At 34.9% G+C, this 20919-nt stretch overlaps 1 pseudogene; it reads left to right on the top strand.

The window, feature by feature from the left end:
- Positions 1 to 290: 290 nt before the first annotated feature.
- On the top strand, positions 291 to 19673 carry LOC137719940 (protein LYK5-like; annotated as a pseudogene).
- Positions 19674 to 20919: the final 1246 nt, after the last annotated feature.

Genomic DNA, 20919 nt, shown 5'->3' with positions numbered 1-20919 from the left:
CGGCCATTTTCAGGACCTGAAGTTTGTGATAAGTATAATAATTTTTTATTAATTTTTTTTATATACACACCAATATGTACATTTTGTGTTTAATAGAAGGTATCTACAGCAAATAAGATCAATAAGTCAGGCAAAAAAAAAAAAAAAAACCTTCTCCACCAACTCAGTTTGAGGCCTTTCTCCTATAGGTTGGAGAAGCGACGACAGGTAAAAGTAATGAATATATATTAATTTTTATTAAGATTAATAATGAATTTCCTACATTTTTTTTTCATGAGGGTTCTAAGTCTATGGAAATCGACATGTTCCAAGAGTTTTATGTTCAACCTGGCCAGGAGAGGGCTAAACAACTCCATGTAAGTTTATCTAACTGTTACTTTTCTTTCATTTAGAAATGTTGTAAATATTAATTAAATATTAATATGTATTTTCTTATAATAGGCTACAGATAAGCAATGCTCTTCTCCAAGCGGTGGCACTGCAGCTTCTCTCTGACACCTATATTGAGAATGTGACTCCACCCGAGGATACAAGTCTTCAGATCATGACTGAGACCTTGGATCAGACTCTTGTTCATAGGCCTAGTAGGTTTTTTTAAGGGATAGGGAGCACGACACCATGACACTAGAGCCTCATCTTCTACTAGAGGGAGTTTGGGACAAGTCACCATGTTGACTGCAGAAGTTAAGGACCTGAAGGAGAATCAAACCTACGAGTGTAGTTCTAAGCAAGAATGATGTTGACGAATAGCCTATAATGGAGCATTGGGAGATGAGTTCTCCATAGACATGTCTACGCATAGACGGCGTCATAAGGGCCTTTGTTAGGCATAGAGAAGATATGTGTATATACGTTGAGGGATCGAGAAAGACATAGATGTCTCGCCTAATAAATACCCAGGCTTGTGCATTTATAGGGATCCTGAGAGTTCTTGTAAGGAAAGTAATCTTAATCAAATTGGGAGACCATCTAGAAGAAAATATAGAATAAGATACCAAATCTTCTTAGAATCGTGATTATATTGCCTAATGCCTAAGGTATTATAATTTGTCTTTAACTAGGGTTTCTTTTACTTGGGAGACAAGTAATATCTTTAATAGGCCTAAGCCTATCCTACCAGACTACGCTCAATGGGCTTCTGGCATTTGGTCTTTCTTTTCACCTATCATGGGCTCATAAAATCATAGTCCCACAAGAGGGTCATATGTAAAAGTTCACAAGCATTTCTTAGGCATATAATAACCTTAAAGATTAAACCATAATTCCATCATTCAAACACTTGGGACATTTTATTCATCTGTGAGACAAACCAATCCCTACTGAACAAAAGTCCTATTCCTTTTTCTTTTTTTTTAGTACATAGATATTTTTAAACTAAGGGGAGGCGGAGTTCGGTTAAGCCACACTATGGGCAACCTAATTTAGTGTCGAATTCGCCATCCCCGATATTCGAACCTAAGACCTCTCACTTCCAAGTGAAGAAGAGTACCACCAAACCATAGTACTGAGTGACAAGTCCTATTTCTTCTTTTAACTTGAACCAACATATATACTTTAATTTATAAAGTAAATAACAATACAAGTTACAACTCTCCACGACGCATTTTCATGTTTTGGAAACGATGTATTATAGCTTCATTATCAATGAAAGGAAAAACAATACTTTCAATATAACCCACCATGCTATCACTCAATCATTGATCTCCTATTCAGTTACGCAATGAACCTTTCATTTTTCACAATGTAATTAGCAAATACACTTAATAATATACTCTATTCCTCCCTGTCTCCTTTCAATTGAGAAAATTCACTACTTGACTGCATATCAAAAATATAATTGCCAAATTGATTTTTTTTTTTTTTTTAAATAATAAGAATGATAACTCTTCGTTCAGGCATTTTATCAAGCAACTAGAAGACATGTGCAAAAAGCAACTCCAACCTTTAAGGAGGCAACATCCAAGTCATCTATGGAAATGCATGTGAGTTTGATGGGTCAATTGCCCTGCCTTTTCATCTTAATGGATCTGCTAGTGATTAGGATGTTATAACTTTTTTTATTACTTGTACGTACATTTTGACATATATTACAAGGGAAATGGATCATCTCTGAATCCTTTCCTCCTAATCCACCAAGTCCGGGAATCCAGACCATTGAAATTTGATCAAACGGCTACAAACAGGGGCCCACTTTAAAAGTTCTAATAACTTTAGCCGTTGGATCAAATTTCAATGGTCCGGATCCTCAGATTTGGTGGATTAAGAGGAAGGGATCCGGAGTGGATCTCTTTCCTATTACAAGTGCTAATTAAATTAATTATTGTTTTTGTTTTTCATATAATAATCCTTAAATTTGTTATAATAATTATTAATCAAAAACAAAATTATTAAAAAAATATAAAATAATTTTCCTAATAAATTATTTCGTCACCTTAAATTTAAGGCTAGAAAGATTTTCCTCACGGGTACTTTTATGCAACGAAGTATTTACAAATAAAAAACCATTAAAATACTCGAAAACCAAAAATGATAGGATAAATTTCATTAGGTCCTAGTTTACCCAATGACATGTTTCTTCGCGCAATGTTTTTTTTTTATAACGAAGCCTTTTCTTTACCTCAACCTTAACATGATGTTGCTACGTCATAAGGCGTTGTCGCGTAAGCTTCTTTGCCTGCACGTTGCTGTGGATTAGAAACCGTATCAAAAAAAAATATGTTTCGAAGCTACAAGAGATTGTTACAGAAGATTAATTTTATTTACACTGAAAGATGTTTGAGCTTTTTGAAAGAATTTTAAATGAAGAGCAAAAATTGAGTGAATGAAGCTCTTGGAATTCTTTGATCCACTCTATGAATAGTATGACCTGTGAGTGATTGGTTGTGTAACAAAAATTAGTAAAATAGGGTGTAAGAGAATTATGTATTAAGCTATAAGCTTTTTTAACCAAAATGATCCTTGAGATTTGCATAACTTCTCACTTTGGTCTCTAAGATTTGAAATCCATAGAATTGGTCCTTGAGTTTGTCCACAGTTAATCATTTTGGTCATTCCGTGAAAAATCTTCATAAAATAAGGATAAAATAACAAAAATTACAAAAATACCCTCTATTTTTGTCAAATCATTTTGGCCTGTTGTTTATTATATTGGCGGTAATTTTGTCACTTTAATCCTTATTTAACATAATTTTTCACCAAATGATTAAAATAATTGATGATGGACAATCTTATGGACTACTTCTATTGATTTCAAATCTCAGAGACCAAAGTAAGGAGTTAGGCAAATCTTAATGACTATTTTAGCTAAAAAGCATAAACTATATCATTGAAACCACTTTATGAAAAGTTGTAGTGCTATGGTATATTCACTTTCTCCTTCGGATGATTAAACTTGCACCTCACACCAAATTTACATCTTTGAGTCTTTATAATGTACTGCAACATGCAAATGGAAAAGGATCAATTAACAGTTCAAGTGCTTAAATGCATTATTTTTGCAAAAAAGAAGAGGCTTTTTAGCCAAAATGGTATCTGAAATTTGCATAACTTCTCACTGTGGTCCCTAAGATTTGAAATCAATAAAAGTGGTTGTTGAGCTTGTCCACCATCAATCATTTGGTCCTTCCAAAATTTTTGTTCAATAAGGACCAAAATGACAAGAATACTCTCAATTTAATAAACAATTAACAAAGATTGAGGGGATTTTTCTCATTTTATCTTTATTTCATGGAGATTTTTCAGGAAGGGACCAAAATAATGATGGTAGACAAACTCAGGAACCACTTCTATTGATTTCAAATCTCAAAGACTAAAGAGAGGAGTTCTGCAAATCTCAATGACCATTTCGACTAAAAAGCCAAAGACGAAAGAATTTAAGTGCTACTTGCAGGACAATCTGGTGCTCCAAGTCTCTCGGGAAGTACTTCAGTTGAGCGAGGCTAAAGTACAAATTCAATGGAAAAAACCATCGCAATTACTTGTGATGTCAAGTTGAACATCCGATGCCCCGGAGAAATTCTTAAGTATCAAATGATAAAGCAATCAGATTATAGTAAACTACTAAATGATATTTACAAAAATAAAAAATACAAAGTTAAGAGGACAATGAAAAACTTAAGAATTAGCCTTAAATATAGAGCTCCTAGAAGCACACAACTCATCAGGAATGATAGCACAGACCTACGTTCATTCAAATCCTGTTAAGATTGTGAAATTAAAAACAGCTTTAACCCAAGTTGCCTGCACCACAATATCAATATTACTACAAAAACAGCTCCAATCCTAATCCAGTTAGCAATATGAATAAGAAAATTTTATTTAAACTCATACAATAAAACTAAAATTTATCAATAAACCTACACCCAGTAATCAAACTCTACCATCACGCAATCCTTATCCTACCACCAAATCCTGATCACACAGTTGTTATATATCCTATGTTCTTTAATAGGCTTAATAAAGGAGGAGAGGAATTAGAATTGTAGGTCAAGACAGTATCCGTCTCCTTGTACTCAAGTCCGAACCCCTTCTCATAAATTAGAATAGCTTAGAATATGATAATCAAACCACAAACTCATGAGATTAATGCCACACTTCAGACACTCCTGTGCACTTAACTACTAGATCATAATTATCTTAAAATAATAGGATTTAACTTTCTGAATTGCTTCTCGTTAAGAGTGAGATTTCCAATGTCATGAGTGAGAAACCCCTTTGTCATCCTGTCAACCATATCCATATCAGACTGAAACATGGCAACCCAAATCGGATTCTAGTTATTGAAATCTGAGAAAACAGTGGTGAAATCGTACCCAGCATTCTGAAAAAATGAAGCCAACCCTTTGGGAAAACAAACACATCTCCTGCTGTAAGAACCTTTTGGAATGGCTGGTTTTGGGTGTCAATAAACCCAGCAAGCACAATTCCTTTGCTCAAAAAGAACAGTTCGAATGCCCAGGGTTGGAATGGAGGCTCACCAAGCCATCGATTCTCAAGTCCGTTCGCGCAATTGAGAGGCCAAGCGTGTTGAAGCTTGGAAATTTTGCAGCAGTGACTAGTCACTGTGGACCCAAATAAATTTGTTTTTTTTTTTTTTTTTTTTTTTTTTTTTTTTTTTCTAAATGAGTGTAAAGATAAATTTACATATGAATTGAGTTTGTGAGGATAGGTTAGGTAATAAATTTGAGTTTAAAGACATATTGACAGTTTAATTAAAAATAAAATGAGTGTAAAGAGTAAGTTGAGTGTAGAGAGTAAGTTGAGTGTAAAAAGAGGTTATATGGTTCCTACGATGCCTAGATATGGCACATCAGTTGCGTATCGCGTGTCGGATATGCAAATGGACACAACACGCCTATGATATGGTCGAATACGCATTGGATACGTATCTAGATCAATGGATACGGCCTTTGACAGATGGATACTGGTATTCGACTGTCTGGATACGGATATTTGCACCATGGCCTTTGACGCGATTTGGTGGAAGAAAACATCACGACGGAGATGACGCAATCTAGTGGAGGAAAGCCTTGCGAAGAAGATGACGAGATTTGACAAATGAGATTAAAGCCCAAAAGTACATAGCCCACCGTATTTACACCACTACCATCCTTTCTTTTTGAGAGTTTGAATAATATAAATTACATTTCATTAATTAATTTTTTTATTGTTATTAAAATATATTCTTTAAAATTAAATTTGAGTAATTAATTTTTTTTATTGTTATTTAAAATATAGTTTTTAAATATATATTTATTATATAAATTGCTGTATCGTGTCTTCGTTTTTAGAATTTTGATGTATCCTCTTATCATATCGTGTCATATCCGTGAACTCGGTGTCGTATCCGTGTCTGTGTCCATGCATCGTACAAATAAAATTTCCCATATGAATATCTCCACAAAAATTAATGGATAGGATACAGAAATTCAAGCCTCCATCACTTGGCAGGGTAAAAATTATACATGTTGGTTCTGTGTAGAAAGCAAGTTGCCTGCACCACAACAATGAAAAACTAAAGAATTAGCCTTAGGTAACGTTAAGAGAACTTAATGCTAAAAATAATAAAGCTAGCACTTACTCAGTCGCATTACCTAGACGCTTTGCTAAAGGTACGGTGCCCACTAAGCTGAAGAAGAAGACTCATCCCTAACATATAAAGTAACTGTCAATAGGGTGCGACAATACTTTTCTCTCTCTCTAGTGAGAGTCGTTTTCTCCTTTTGAGAGTTTTTCTCACCCCTTCGTGTGAGGCTTCCAAATTTAAGCAAAACCAGTGGTGCCGACCTAGTTTCAACTAGGGTCGGTCGCCGTCCTCCCTTCTCTTTCCTTCTTATCTGTTTTCCTTACTTCTACCATTTTTTAGCCTTGGTTGTTATACTATTATGTATGGTTTCTCTTTCCTAGACGGTATCTATCCTATGTGTTCATTCATATTCCGATCTTCAGCCATACAACCTACTGAGATTGTGTGTAGAGTCCAGTGGCTTCACTAGCTCAGGTGTTTCCAACACCACCACTTTCTCCTTGTTATCTGCCATTTTCGATAGTGTCGTTCGTGGATCTCCACGGACTTCATCTCGACAGTTGGCTTCTCTTGTTTGGTTGCTAGCTATCCTTACTATATGGCTATGCTTGGGTAGCAGATTGGAGTTTGATGTGGCATTTGGTGAGGTATTGCTTGACTATGAAAGAGGAATTGGACGGCTTATGATGACCTCTGTCGACAATGGAGATGGTAGAAGTTTCTAGGTTCAATGTTCATGTTCTACGTTTTGGGCCTAATTGTATCTTAGCTTTTGGGATGTGTTGTTCTGTTGTGACCCTTTTTTTGGATGTTAATATGTTAGCTTTGGGCCTTGTCAAGTTGTATATTTTTGTAATAAAAAGTACTTTTGACCAAAAAAAAAAAAGTAACTGCCAATGGATTTGGGGTAAGTCAATCTAAATTATTGAAAGGATGTGCGAAAAAGAAACCATGTTGGACACATTCTTACACATACCAAAAAAAACTTAAAGACATACACTTAAAAAGTAATAACATTAACAGGTATGAATATTAAGTGAACTAAAGCAGAAAAAACCCCTAAAATTAAAACCTTAATGCAAATCCAATCGGATATTAAAACATATGAACATAAGAAACAAGGAAAAATAACTTTTATTAGGCCTCATATTTACTGCACCACAGAATCCACGGTTGTATTTCCATAGCAAAGGGAAAATATCGTATTCTCAGCTTCAATTTCTTGGAAATTAAATAAAGCATTCACTAGCATTCCCGCATAGAAATCATGTAAAGTGTATGACCGATTCACGAAATTTCAATTCAATCTACCTATCAATCTATATATGTGTGAAATGACCGATTCATATACCTACATTATTCACTTGACCAAATCTAAATGGCAGTTAACACACGTATACGAAAGTGAATGCGCAAACATACATAAATGAATATATTTGAACATTTGATTAGGAGCGAGTGTATATAATTTGATGCTTATAAACGTATGTACCAAGTAACAAACCAATCCATATGTCCCTCTTCGAATAACAAAATCCACAGAAACCCACCATTCAAAATTCATGGACATTCAAAAACTGTAAACAAAACCGAAAAACCCAAATCTCACTGATGCAAAAGGAAAGATTCCAAGATTACACAAAACCCAAAATAACATAAACAAATCGCAAAGCATTCCTCAAAAGGACATATTACAATCAAAGAAATTGAAAACCCTGATAAATTAATTACCTCATACTATCTCCAACCCTTAATCTAAAACCTAAAATTTTTAGTCTAGAAAATTTAGGTTTTAACCCAGAAACAGTTTTTCTGCTCTAATCCTTCTAGCCTAAACTTTTATCCCCAGATTATTAAAGAATGAATTTAGGCTTTTTTTTTTAAAAAAAATAAAATTATATAGCCTATCCTAAATTAATTTTATGAACATTTTAAATATTGAAAAATCACTAAATTGATACATGAAACCTAATACAAACGACAATTAATAAACCACATAAACTTAATACAATTGATAATTCATAAATTACATAAACTTAATAATGACATCCATCATCTTGACTTGGTGGTGGACTTGGGATATAGCCTTGAAATGATCATCATCTTGAAATATACTACTTGTGGTAGCCCCTCGCAAAATTTTCTTTTGCTTATCACGTAAGAACTTCTTCCTCTCTGGAGTGTATTTGTTGAGGTCCTCCATCATGAAATTACATTCGAACCTTTCTTGCTTCATTTGTCTGTGTGGCTTCACTATAAAATAATATTCCCCATTGTTGGTCTACATCGGTTCCCCACCTCGGACAATCATTGAGAACGTTCCAAGCATGATGCAACTTAAAAAGGTTAATTTTTCGGTGTAGTTCTTATTTTGTAAATTGGCATTACTTTGTCATCCTATGCAAGAAATACATAAAAACAACTAGTTGTAAAATAATATTATGTACATGACAAATAAAATATCAACAAAGAAACTCACAAATTTGTCACCCCATTCTCCAAGCTTACCTTCCATAAAATGCACGCTTTGTTGATAAACTTCCGCTGATTGTAAACACCACCACCTTCCCTTCGCCCGGCGTTGGAGTTTTCATTTAACTTATCAACGATTTTACCCACAAAACCTTTTTAATTTGATTTGTGCCAACGGCACCATCTTCGCTAATAGAAACTCATGCCAAACATAAAGCAACATCTTCCTCAAAGGTCCAATTACGACCTCTAATATGCTCTTTTGCCATCTTGAAAAATTTGGAAATTAGAAGAAATGGTAGTAAAAAAAAGGGGAAGAATTGTAGGAGAAAAGTGAGTTTTGTGTGGATGTTTAAACAAATACATAGGTATTCATAGAGTTTTTGGGTGAATTTTGAGTTAAATAATTTTTTTTAATTATTTTAGCTGTTGAATTTAAATTTGGACCGTAAGATCTTTTTATTTTACCGTTAGATTTGATTATATTTGATCTCAGCCATTGGATTCAATAAATATATAAATTAAAAATTAAAAAAAAATAAGGAAAACTAATGAAAAAGGCTTGAAAACTTTGAGTTTTAATGATAAGGACAAAATAAAGGCTAAAGTGAATAGTACCAGGATTGACTTTTTAGTGTAAAAATGTGGTTTTTCGTTAAAATGAACAGTACCGGGAGCCTTTTGTTAAAATTCCCAAAAAAATATTTTGAATGCAAACCGTTGGATCAACCAATGGCCAGTTGATCTCAGTCGTAGATTGCAAATCTAGTCGTTGGTTTCTGGCTCAAGTCGCCGACATGCCCATGTGGGTGGGGCCATGCCGGTCTCTGCCTTGGCGCTTTGCTCGCATGCGCGCGTCTCTTGGGGGTTTTTGGCGTTTAAGTGCCTTTTTTCACTCTCGATGGTGGGGCTCACATCATTTTCTGGGCTAAATCCTGGCCGATTTCTTGCTTTTTTTATTTTATTTTATTTTTTTACGTTTTAGGTCCAAATTAGAATTTGGGTTGGAATGGATTGGGGGGAATATAAGGGAAATTATAGTTTTAGGCCATGGGTTGGAGTTGACCTTAGAAAATAAATTACCTCAAGGAGAAGCCTAGTTTTTGGGAGCAGTTTAGCCACATCCTGAGGAACAACCACATGCCTGTACCAACAAAATGTCAAAAAAAAAAAAACAAAAAATAATGAAGAAAAATCGAATGAAAACAAAGTAGAAAGAAGAGTACATGTACTCTTAGATATCATCGAAGTACTTCTTGGAGTACTGGATCTAACCTTGCTATTTAATCCCAAACCATGATTTCAAGCAAAATCTCGAGCAAGATTTTTCAAATTTTTCAGTTTAATTTGCGAAATAAAGACGGTTTTCAAGAAATACAAAGAGATTGAAGTTCTAAAGAGAGATTCAAATTGGAGAGAGAGGAGAAGAAAGTGCTTTTACCTCAGAGAGCGTCGGAGCCGAACAACACAGAAATCCCATCTTTTCAATCAGATTCTTTAGGCATGGGGTTTTTGAATTGGAGGGATGGGACAAACGTAAGTAATACAAAATTGAGGGCCCATTTCACAATAAACATGAATAGTGCAGACTTAGGAATTATTGCCCTTCCTTTTACGTATTTGATATTATTTGCCCTTTCTTTTACATATTTGATATTTCCCTGTAGAATAGTCGAGGCTCAAAACTAAAATGCGGTATAAACATTATTAAAGAGAATACACATGGATTACGAGATTCTCAGATATAATCAATTAAGAAACATCAATCGTGGCACAAAATAAAAAAATATATTTATTTATTTATTTATTTTGTTACATTCTAGTGAGATATGTTCACACCAGAACCAATTCCTTTTCACAATAAAATAATGCTAACTGAACTTAGGAAATAATGTGCTTATTTATCTTGAAGAAATAACCCCCAACAACAGTCATACATATATAATTTTCACTGGTTTTTCCCAGGTTTCTTCTTGCCCTTTGCTAAAGAATCCTGAACATTTGGAGGAGCCGGGCCTCCACCACTCTGAGGCTGGGGCGACGAACCGCGTCCTCCTGTGCCAGGATAAAGGACCTTTAGTGCATCGGGTTTCTGACTAGAAGACATAGTTGCTAATGATCAACTTAATTAAACTTAGTACACAGAAGGTATAAAAAGGAGGAGTTCAAGTTTGTGGCTTTTGCATTGAATGTTGGAAATGTATTTATAGACATAGGGTTCGTATCTAGAAGTTTGGCTTCCACAGAACTACCAAGTAATTAGGGTAACGTAACTGCATAAGTAAACACAATTTATTTGTTTGGAGCATTTGATGAGAAGCGTCGGGGGTTTGAAAAAAATCTTTGACGGTTGGTCGCATGCATACCTTTGATTGCTTGGAGCATTTGTACGTGAATAACAGAGACACATTCCTCGAAAAGGAAAACAAATTTCTGACTAGGCCGACATTATTATATTAAGTTAATATATCTGTGAATATTTTCCCTCCATTCTTATCTTCTGATATTTCTCTGTGATATATATTGAAATTTCCTTTTCGCTAATGTATTGACTTTCAAGCCTTCTGAGATTTCATATAATGTTACACAACAAATTAATGTTCAAGGCCATGCAGAAAATAATCTCCCCCCACGCACGCGGTTTAACGAACGTTTCAAGAAGAACACCAATGTACATCTTAAGAGGTGGTGTGTAGTCTAATCTTTATTGTTGAATGTAAAATGACAAAGATTTTGGAATGTGAAAATAAATGTGTTGTGAAATAATTGAAAATTACCATAAGGTGGAAAAAATCGTGGAGAGAGTTGATGCATGGAGTTTCGCCTGGCTTTCATTTGAAACTGTTGGGACCCATGTATAACCAAGTTTTCAAATTATTAAAAAAAAAATATGTAGATTGCTTGAATTTAAATAGTGTTTTCTCAATTAGTAGTTGTGTTGGCAGTTTTGTGTATTAATTAAGTTAATACATGCATGGATATTAACATTATATGGGAAATTTCTTTTAAATCTTTTCTCTCCATTGTTAATTTCTGATGTTTCTCTGCTTTTACGTGCGTGTCTATATATATATATAAGGATGAGATCAAGGAACAAAGATTTTGACAAACATTTTTACACTCTTTTATAGCTTTTATATCTTGTAACATTCAACGGTCTTGATTAAGAGGTATATAGAGGATTTTAAACATTAAATGGGTATAAATTTATAATTAAGAAATAAATAAAAATTAAAACTAAGAAAAGAATAAAAACTGAGGGAATAATAAAACGGGATAGTTTAGTTGAGATTCTGGTTCCTAACTATTATGGACTCAAACCTTATGCATTTTAGGTTTTTTATTGAAGTCTATCTCCTGCCACATAAATGACATAATAATAAAAGAGATGCAATAATACTAATAAATACTCAACTGTTTTTTTTTTTTTTTTTTTACTTCATTTACATTACCAGTTCAATTATTCAAAATTGCTTATGGGTTTTGATAAAAATAAAATAAAATAATTGCTTATGGGTGCATTCTAGATTATTAAAAAAAAAAAAATGGGATTTAATTTTATTTTTATAAAATATGAGTATATGTATATAATAAAATTTGGCTACATTTTATGTAATAAAAAATTGGTACATTTATATAAAAAAGTGGGTACATTTTACATACCGAAGTGATATATTTCATACAAAAAAAAAAAAGAATGTTTTATATAACAAAAAATGGGTACATTTTATATAAAAAAATCAAGGATACATTTTAGAATTAAAAAATATATATTTTACATTAAAAAATGGTACTTACAAAAAAAAAAAAAAAAAAAAAAAAAAAAAAAAAAAAAGTTTCATTTTGCATATAAGAAAGTGGTACATTTGTAAACAAAAATGGGTACATTATAAATAAATTATGGGTACAAATAAAAGGTTAAAAAAATTATGAGTACAAATAAAAGTTTTAAAAATAAGGGACAAAAAGAAATTAATATATGGGTACAAATTAAAATTTAAAAGAAAATTGGTACAATTTAAAAAAAGGGTTGCAAATTAAAAATGGGTACAAACTAGAAGTAGAAATATATGATAAACAATTTAGCCATAAATTTAAATATGCCAAATGAAACGGTTCTAACACTAAATGAATATTTTTTTAAATAAAATTTAATTATCTTGACATGTAAATAGTTTATTTTTGAAATAATTAATGACATTTATTAAAACCAAAGGACCTTGAACAAAAATTGAAAATGAATAAGGTTTTAATTAATGGACTTGAAAAAATAGGAATGAGAACCTAATTTCTCCTAATAAAAATAAATAAAAAGTCTTGCATACATAAGGAAGAAACGAAAATGGTGTTTGTCTTGGATGCAATTGCACAAGCATAACCATCCAAATTGCTTCGTCCAACCCCAGTATCTCAAATTCGTATCACTCACGTTGTCAAATTTAGTGTCGTTCCCTCAATTGATCGATACAAAATTCTAATATCAAGGCAAATCAAATATCAGTCTGCTTCTAGCCTTTGTTCCTCGCTCTTTCATTAAATTGACAAAACTAAACCCTAAATCAACAACTCTCACTGCCTCACTCAAATTTTTTATACAATTAAATCTAAGTGTGGATTTGAAATAAAGTGTGTGTGTGCGTGTGTGTATATATATTGACTTTCAACCATCTAAGAAAATGAAGAGAAAAACATTAAGGGCTTGTTTGGTATCCTATTTCAAAATTTTTATTATTTCTCAAAACATTTCTTAAGAATATTTCTTGAAAAAAATTTTCTTTTAAGACTCAAAAACTTGATTGGTTTACAATTTAAAATTTTTAAATCTTACGACTTAAACCAGACAAAGAGATCTAAAAAGAGGGGGTCACAGGAGAGGGAGAAAGAGGAGAGAGGAGGAGAGAAAGTAAGAGATAATTGAAGGAAAGAGAAAGAGGAGAGAGGATCGGATGAAGGAAAGAGAAAGAGGAGAGAGGATCGGACGAGATAGAGAGGAAGAGGAGTGAGAAAAAACCAAGAGAATGAAGAGAGTGGATTGGAGGAGAAACGAAAAAGGTAAAAAAAAAAAGAGAGAGAGAGAGAGAAAGAAGAAAAGAGAGAGATATAGATTTAGAGTGAGAGGGGAGGAGGGAGAGAAAAGAAAGGAGTGAGTTTAAGTTCAAAAACTCTAAAAACTCACCTTTTATGTTTTTAGAGAATAGACTATATTTTTTAGTTAATCTTGAATTCAGTTTTGAAAATAGCCCTACCAAATAAGTTTTTAAGGCCTAAAATTGTTTTTGTGTTTCAAAAGTTGGATTTAAGTACAATACCAAATAGACCCTAAGGGTGTGTTTGTTCGACTGGATTAGGGAGAACAAGACTTGACTAGACTAATTGCTAGTGTAGTCCCTTATTTGGTTTGGACAAAGATTAGGTTTATTGAGCTTAGGTCGGACTCGCTCGGATTATATACCTCGCTAGGTGTTCTTAACGAAGATCCCTAATTTCGGCCAGACTGCTAAGACCGTTTCCTTCTCTGTTGTCTTCTCCTCGTCTAAGTCCCAAAGCCCTCTCTTCCATCTTCCTTCTCTGCCAATCTTCCAGCTATTACCCCTCCGGCAAGACCATAACCTCTATCGCCTCCGATGGTCATGGACACTTATCACCGCAGCTGGTTTCGTTGAAACCCAAATCACGAGATCTTTGTGAACCTAGTAGTGGGTGAGGAACATGACTGCGATGGAGGAATCTGAAAAGCCAAGAGGCTTGGGGTCGCCGCCTAAGATGCTAGGACGCCGGGACCGGCGAAGAAGATGGAGGCAACATCCTAGGAGACTTTGATTTGCGGAATTGGAGTTGGTTTTGAGACACTATTTCGACGACGGGACACTCTGCAATTGTGGAATTGGAGTTGTTTTGATCTGATATCAAATTGTGGTCACAAATTGTGGAATTGGTTTTCGAAGAGGAAAGTTTTGAGACAAAAAAAAAAAAAAAAAAGAGATAATTAATAATAAAATATTAATAAAAAGGGATTAAATAATATAATATTAAAATTTATTAATTATCTTGTTTTTAGACCGACATTGCCACAAACACTTCACTAAGTTGGTCCAAGCTAGTCTAGTCTAAGCCAGTCCAACTTAGTCCCTGAAGCTAGTCCAGTCTGAGATAGTCTGATACAACAAACGCACCCTAAGAGGTCTCAGATTTCATATTTCCCAACAAATGTCCAAGGCCTGCAAAAAATTGATCTTTCTCGATATGTGGTTTAACGAATGTTGGCAAAGGATGCTGTCTGTTTAGGATTTTTATGTTTTCTGTTGGGCTTGGTTTCATTGTACTTTGAAGGTCCATACTTTTGTTGTTGTGTTTGTATTGTATGTGGGCCTCTCTCTCATAAATGTGTGTTGTTGGTAATAAAAAAGCAGCCCATTGACCAAAAAGAAAAAAATGATCCACACCGATGAATATCTTAAGGGTGTGTTTGTTTGGGCTCACTAGCTCTCATTGGACTGGAAATGACTAATTGTTAGTATAATCTTGTGTTTGTTTGATAGAAGGATTATGTTTAATGGGATTAAGTCGGACTCGCTCCGACTAACCCATTCCTCAGAAGTTCTTAGCAAGAACCCTCCAATACCTCCGGATTGCTAAGACCATTTACGAGACAGTTGCTCGCTCATTATGTTTGTGCTCGTTCTACTCCCTCATCCTCGTCTTACTCCTTCCTCCTGCTCCATCATCCTTGTTCTCGTCTGGTAAATTCTAAATCTGACGATCAATTTCTTCAATTTTGTTTTGCTGATCGCAATTATTATTGGGTTTTGATCGATTTTGTTGTTTTGTGCTTGAAATCTCTGGAAATTTTGAATTTCTAGCACAAAAATTGGGTGCGTTTTTGTGGCTTTGTGATTGGGTGCGCTTGTGTTCTATGAGTGAGTGAGTTTTTGAATTGATTGCTACCCAATTTATCTGCTATTTTTCCTTCTGTGAACTAATTGCTAAGTTTTTGTAGTTGATTGCAATTTTTTCTTTGTTCCCTGCTTATTGTTGTTATTGTGGTTTAATCTTATCCAAATTGTCCGATTTGGTTACATAAAAATCACCATTTTATGGCCTTTTAACAATCTTCTGAGCATGCAAAAGCACCCCTTTCTAATCTATAACCCATATAGCCTTTTTTCTATATATTGTTATGGGCTTCCTAATACAGAAAGCACTCCTGATTGATTTTTATCTTGGGTGATATTTTTTATTTGAGTCTTGAGTCTTGACATACGTACACAAATTCCTTTGTTGTTAATATTTGACATGAGTACACGGGGTTTGGTTGTTGAGTTCATATTTTCTCAAATGTTTCATTCCCATCAATGAATTATAGTTTAACATGTGTACTCTGGGTTTTGGTTGTTAATATTTGACATGATTACTCTAGGTTTTGTTGGCTGAAATGTGCTTCGGTATCAAGCCTTGACCCACTTGCTGCTAGCTAAAATATTTGATTGATCAGAATGAAGTTACCATCTTATCATCCTACTTTCAAGTGCCTCTACTGTTCTAGTTGTAAACTCAAACTTATGGTGACATTGGATTGCAACCTTAACCTTTATCAACCTTGAGGTCATATGAAAAGCTATCTGCTTTGTGACTTACACTCATCTTGCATCCCCTTCCCACTTATCTTGACTTCTAAATGTCATCTTGATTTTCTATCTTTTACATTACAAAATCAATCAACTACATAGGCTTATATGGTTTAAAGCTGGGTGATGGTAATGCATAAACCTGATGTATTCGTATAAATTTACAAATGAATTACAAGAAGAAAGATAGCTTTTCTCAACTATAATATAATAACAACTAATGTTCACTGTCATCCACACAGGTTTACATAAATGTCATCTTGCATTTATGTAAACCTATAAACTTGAGGTTTATTTTTATTTTTGAAGGATTTGTATTTTGTTTCTTGGTGCATTGATATTCATGAGATGAGAATCCTGATTATTTTTATTCTTGTTTATTTCTTACTCTTCAGCTTCCATTTGATTTCATTGAAGCTTATAGTTTATCACTTTGGATCAGTTCTATCATCTTAATTGTGCTATCTCCTTTTGACAGTAGTAGGGAGAGATTGATAACCTCTTTTTCATTTGCAAGCAGGGATTGAAGATTGCAATTTCAGGGCAGTGTTATAGAACAATTTTAGAGATGCTCCTAAGTACTGACAACCAAACCGAAGGCTGTGGCTGAATAGTGACTACAATCTCACCCATTTTACCTTAGCTGGCTTGGTGTCATCCTAAATACATCACTATTACAATACAAAGTTGATTTCAATAAAGACTAACAACTGGGGACATCTTCGAGTGAGTAATTTGGTTTTTGTACTTTATTGAGTCTCACTCTCATCCAATATTATTAATTTTAATAATATCTTTAATAAAAAAACAATTAAAATAGAACAATAACGTAGTCCTAGTTTGAGCAAACACCAAACTGGTGACTGTACTGTTGGCTGGTTTGGTATTGTTGTGCTTTGAAAAAAACTGTTTCTGCTGTGCTGTGAGAATAAGCAGATGTGAAATAAAGCAGTCGAGTGTTTGGTAAACTTTTTTGTAAAAGTGCTTTTGAAAAAAAAGACAATATTATAGTGTTTGATAAACTTTTATGTAAAACAGATGTGAAAAAAAGTTGGTTTTTCTAAGCTGGGCTTTGCAACTTTGTGTTTTTAACTTTTTTTCACCCAAAATTGTGAAAAAAAGTTGAAGCTGAATGTTTACCAAATATAAAAAAGCTCCCAGGTTTTTTTGATAGCCATTTTTTTTCAGAATCACCTTCATACCAAACTAGGGCTTAGTCTAGTTTAAGCCAGTCAGGCGTAGTCCCTAAAGTTAGTCTAGTCCGAGACAGTCCGGTGCAACAAACGCACCCTAAGAGGTGCCATGTAAGAAAATCTTTATAGGTATGGAATTTAAATTAAGAAAGACTTTCATAAATGAACCATATATCCAAATTTTCATATTATTAAAAAAAGTTGAAGGAAATTAATTTTTCATTTGATATATATATGTAAATCTTTTTTATAAAATGATGATATTCCAAGTGGCTTTAATTTTTATTTCTTTTGAAACTGACACACCAGTTTACTTGTTCTAATCTTCTACTTAATTTTTTTTTTTTTGGGTAAATTACATAAAACTACATCAAATATTGGGTCAGTTATAGTTTCATACCTTATTTTTTTTTAAATTTCAATGTTATACCTCATCTACGAATTTTTTACAATTTCATACTTTCCGTCAGTTTTCTGTCAATTCTTTTGTTAAATAATGACGTAGCTTGAGACGGGGCCTATTCTTTATTAAAAAATTAATTAAATATTAAAAACTAAAAAAAAAAAAAAAACAAAATCATTTATTTTTATTTTTTTTGCATAGGGGACCCACCCCAAACCCAAACTGTAACCTAGGGGAGTGATCCTTATATGTATATTCCCATCCCTACCTAGCGCGAGGCCTTTTGGGAGCTCATTGGCTTCGGGTTCCGTAGGAACTCCGAAGTTAAGCGAGAAGGGGGCTAGAGCAATCCCATGATAGGTGACCCACTGGGAAGTTGCTTGTGAGTTCCCAAAAACAAAACCGTGAGGGAATGGTAAGCCCAAACCGGACAATATTGTGCTACGGTGGTGGAGCGGGCCCGGGAAGTAATCCGCCCTGGGGCGGGATGTGACAATTTGGTATCAGAGCCTAACCCTGGTTGTGGTGTGCCGACGAGGACGTCGGGTCCCTAAGGGGGGTGGATTGTGACATCCCACATCACCCAGGAGTGTGATCCTTAAATGTATATTCTCATCCTTACCTAGCATGAGGCCTTTTGGGAGCTCACTGGCTTTGAGTTCCGTAGGAACTCCGAAGTTAAGCGAGAATGGGGTTAGAGCAATCCCATTATGGGTGACCCACTCGTGAGTTCCCAAAAACAAAACCGTGAGGGAATGGTAAGCCCAAAGTGGACAATATCGTGCTACGGTGGTGGAGCGGGCCCGGGAAGTGATCCGCCCCGGGTCGGGACGTGACACAAACCTTTTCTTCCCCCTCCCATCTTCCCCAAACCCAAACCAAGATCTAATCCACCCATTCTCCCCTGCTGTCATTCTCTGCCACATCATCAATCTCATCCACCACTCCTCCTCCGTACCCTCCCTCGAATCCTTCAAAGCCTCCCTCCTTAAAAACTTCCAAATCTACGTCTTCTCAAAGATCCACTCTGCCACCTCCAACTTCCTCCCCCACCGCCATCTTTCCTCCTTCTCTACCTCCTCCTCATGACGCTGCTCCCTTCAAACCAAAGACGCCGTCATCTTCCAGCGCAAATCCCGCCTTCCCATCTCCCTCCCAGACCTCCAGTGTCGCCTCTCCCTTATCTCCAAATCCCACCACTCCAGCCACATTAAGCTCATCGGCGCCTCTTTCTCCAGGAGCTACGTCTACCTCGTTTACGAATTCGTCGTCGACGCCAGCCTCACAGACTGCCTCCGCAACCTGAAGAACCCGAGCTATACCGTTTTATCGTCATGGCTTTCTCGGATGCAGATCGCCATCGACCTTGCCGACAGCCTCGATTACATGCACCATGGCTCCGACCTCGACTTAACCTTCGTCCACAACCACATCAATAGCTCTAGCATCATCGTCACTGAGGAAGACCACCTCGTGCTTGGTGCCAAAATTTGCCATTTTGGCACGGCGGAACTCTGCGGCAAGACCCCGGCTCGGTCAATGAAACTGGAGGGCACACACGGTTACATTGCACCGAAGTTTCAGGAGCAAGGAGAACACAGTGGGTTTGGGGAAGGCAAGAAGGGGAAGAAAGAGGTGTGTTTGGGGAAGACGGGATTTGGGTTTGGGGTGGGTCCCCCATGCAAAAAAAATATATTAAATGAATTTTTTTTTAGTTTTCTAATATTTAATTAAATTTTTAACAGAGAGTGAGTCTCGTCTCAAGTCACGTCACTATTTAACGAAAGAATTGACAGAAAACTGACGGAAGGTATGAAATTGTAAAAAATTCGTAGATGAAGTATGACATTGAAATTTTTTAAAGATGGGGTATGAAACTGTGATTGACCCAATAGTTGAGGTAGTTTTATGTAATTTACCCTTTATATATAAACACTACGGGCTCATTTGTATATGCTTTTAAAATGACTAAAAAGTGCTTTTATAGAAAATGTTTTTGGGTTCCAAAGCACTTGAAATTCTTTCTACAAGAAACATCAATTATGTATTTATTCCAGGAAGCACTTTAAGTGCTTTTTTCAGGATTAATTGGCATTTTTAGTAAGGATTGTTTTTAAACGTATTTTTACTAAAAGCGTTTTTAGTCATTTTAAAAGCATATCCAAACAAGCTCTACCATGGAGAATAAATTGGTTGTCAACTCATTATTTCTGAGATTCAAACCTAAGACTTGTCACTTACGACTAAAGAGAAATTCCACAAGACTGCAGTACTACGTAACTTCAAAACTCAAAGTAGCTACTTAATTTAAATTCCAAAACTTGATCATGCCACTTAGTACTACAGTCTACTGGTATTCCTCTTCATTAGTAAATGAGAAATCTTAGGTTCGATTCTCACCAAAGATGAAATTAAAACACATTATTGTAGATAATATCATTTGTTAAAAAAAGAAAAACAAAATAAAAAAAAACCTTGATCATTCTCACTTTCTTTGTATTTTCTAGGAACATTGACTTTGGATTAATGTAATTTGAATACCGGCATGCCTGTAAATTGATGTTATCTTGAAAATTAAGCAATCACTTGTGATAATAGTTTTCGTGTAGTCCTACATGAGCACTCTTAACTAAAACTACTACTTTGAATTTTTGACCCTTGGCCCCTTTTCATTTTAAATAATTCCCAGCATTTTCATAAGTTCGTGTAATGCTTGGAAAGCAGTAATGATAATTGCTGGAACGTCTTAATGTCAAAACGTGTTGACCAACGTATAAATATATATACAAAACGTGGTTGTACTAGCCGTCCGTTTTCATTTCCTGCTGTTGCAGCTAGGAAACTATTGGATTTCGTGTGCCATTAACATGCATGCATGGCTCCTTGGGTCAAAAATCTTTCGGTTTATATTTTATTTGTTCTCCTTCACTCGGCAGGCACCTCCCTTCCTACCACGAACACGTATTTCTGATTTTGTTAAATGTCCATCGGTCTTACCTACCGGTCAATCCTTTCTTTGTGTTTCTGAGAAAAACTATGAGAAATTGTGCAGCAACTAGTATGCATGCCTTTGACGATTTCTTTATTTCTTTCTTAAAAAAGAAACCGATACGGATGAATTCACACACACACACACACACACACGCACGCACGCACATATCCATGCATGGTTGAGAGCCTGTAGATTAAGCCCTTCATCCA

Source organism: Pyrus communis, chromosome 11, assembly GCF_041283825.1.
Source record: "Pyrus communis isolate YQ-2024b chromosome 11, ASM4128382v1, whole genome shotgun sequence".
NCBI classification, from domain to species: domain Eukaryota; kingdom Viridiplantae; phylum Streptophyta; class Magnoliopsida; order Rosales; family Rosaceae; genus Pyrus; species Pyrus communis.
Note: the sequence above shows the minus strand (reverse complement) of the source record. Positions and strands in the feature narration are given on the sequence as shown.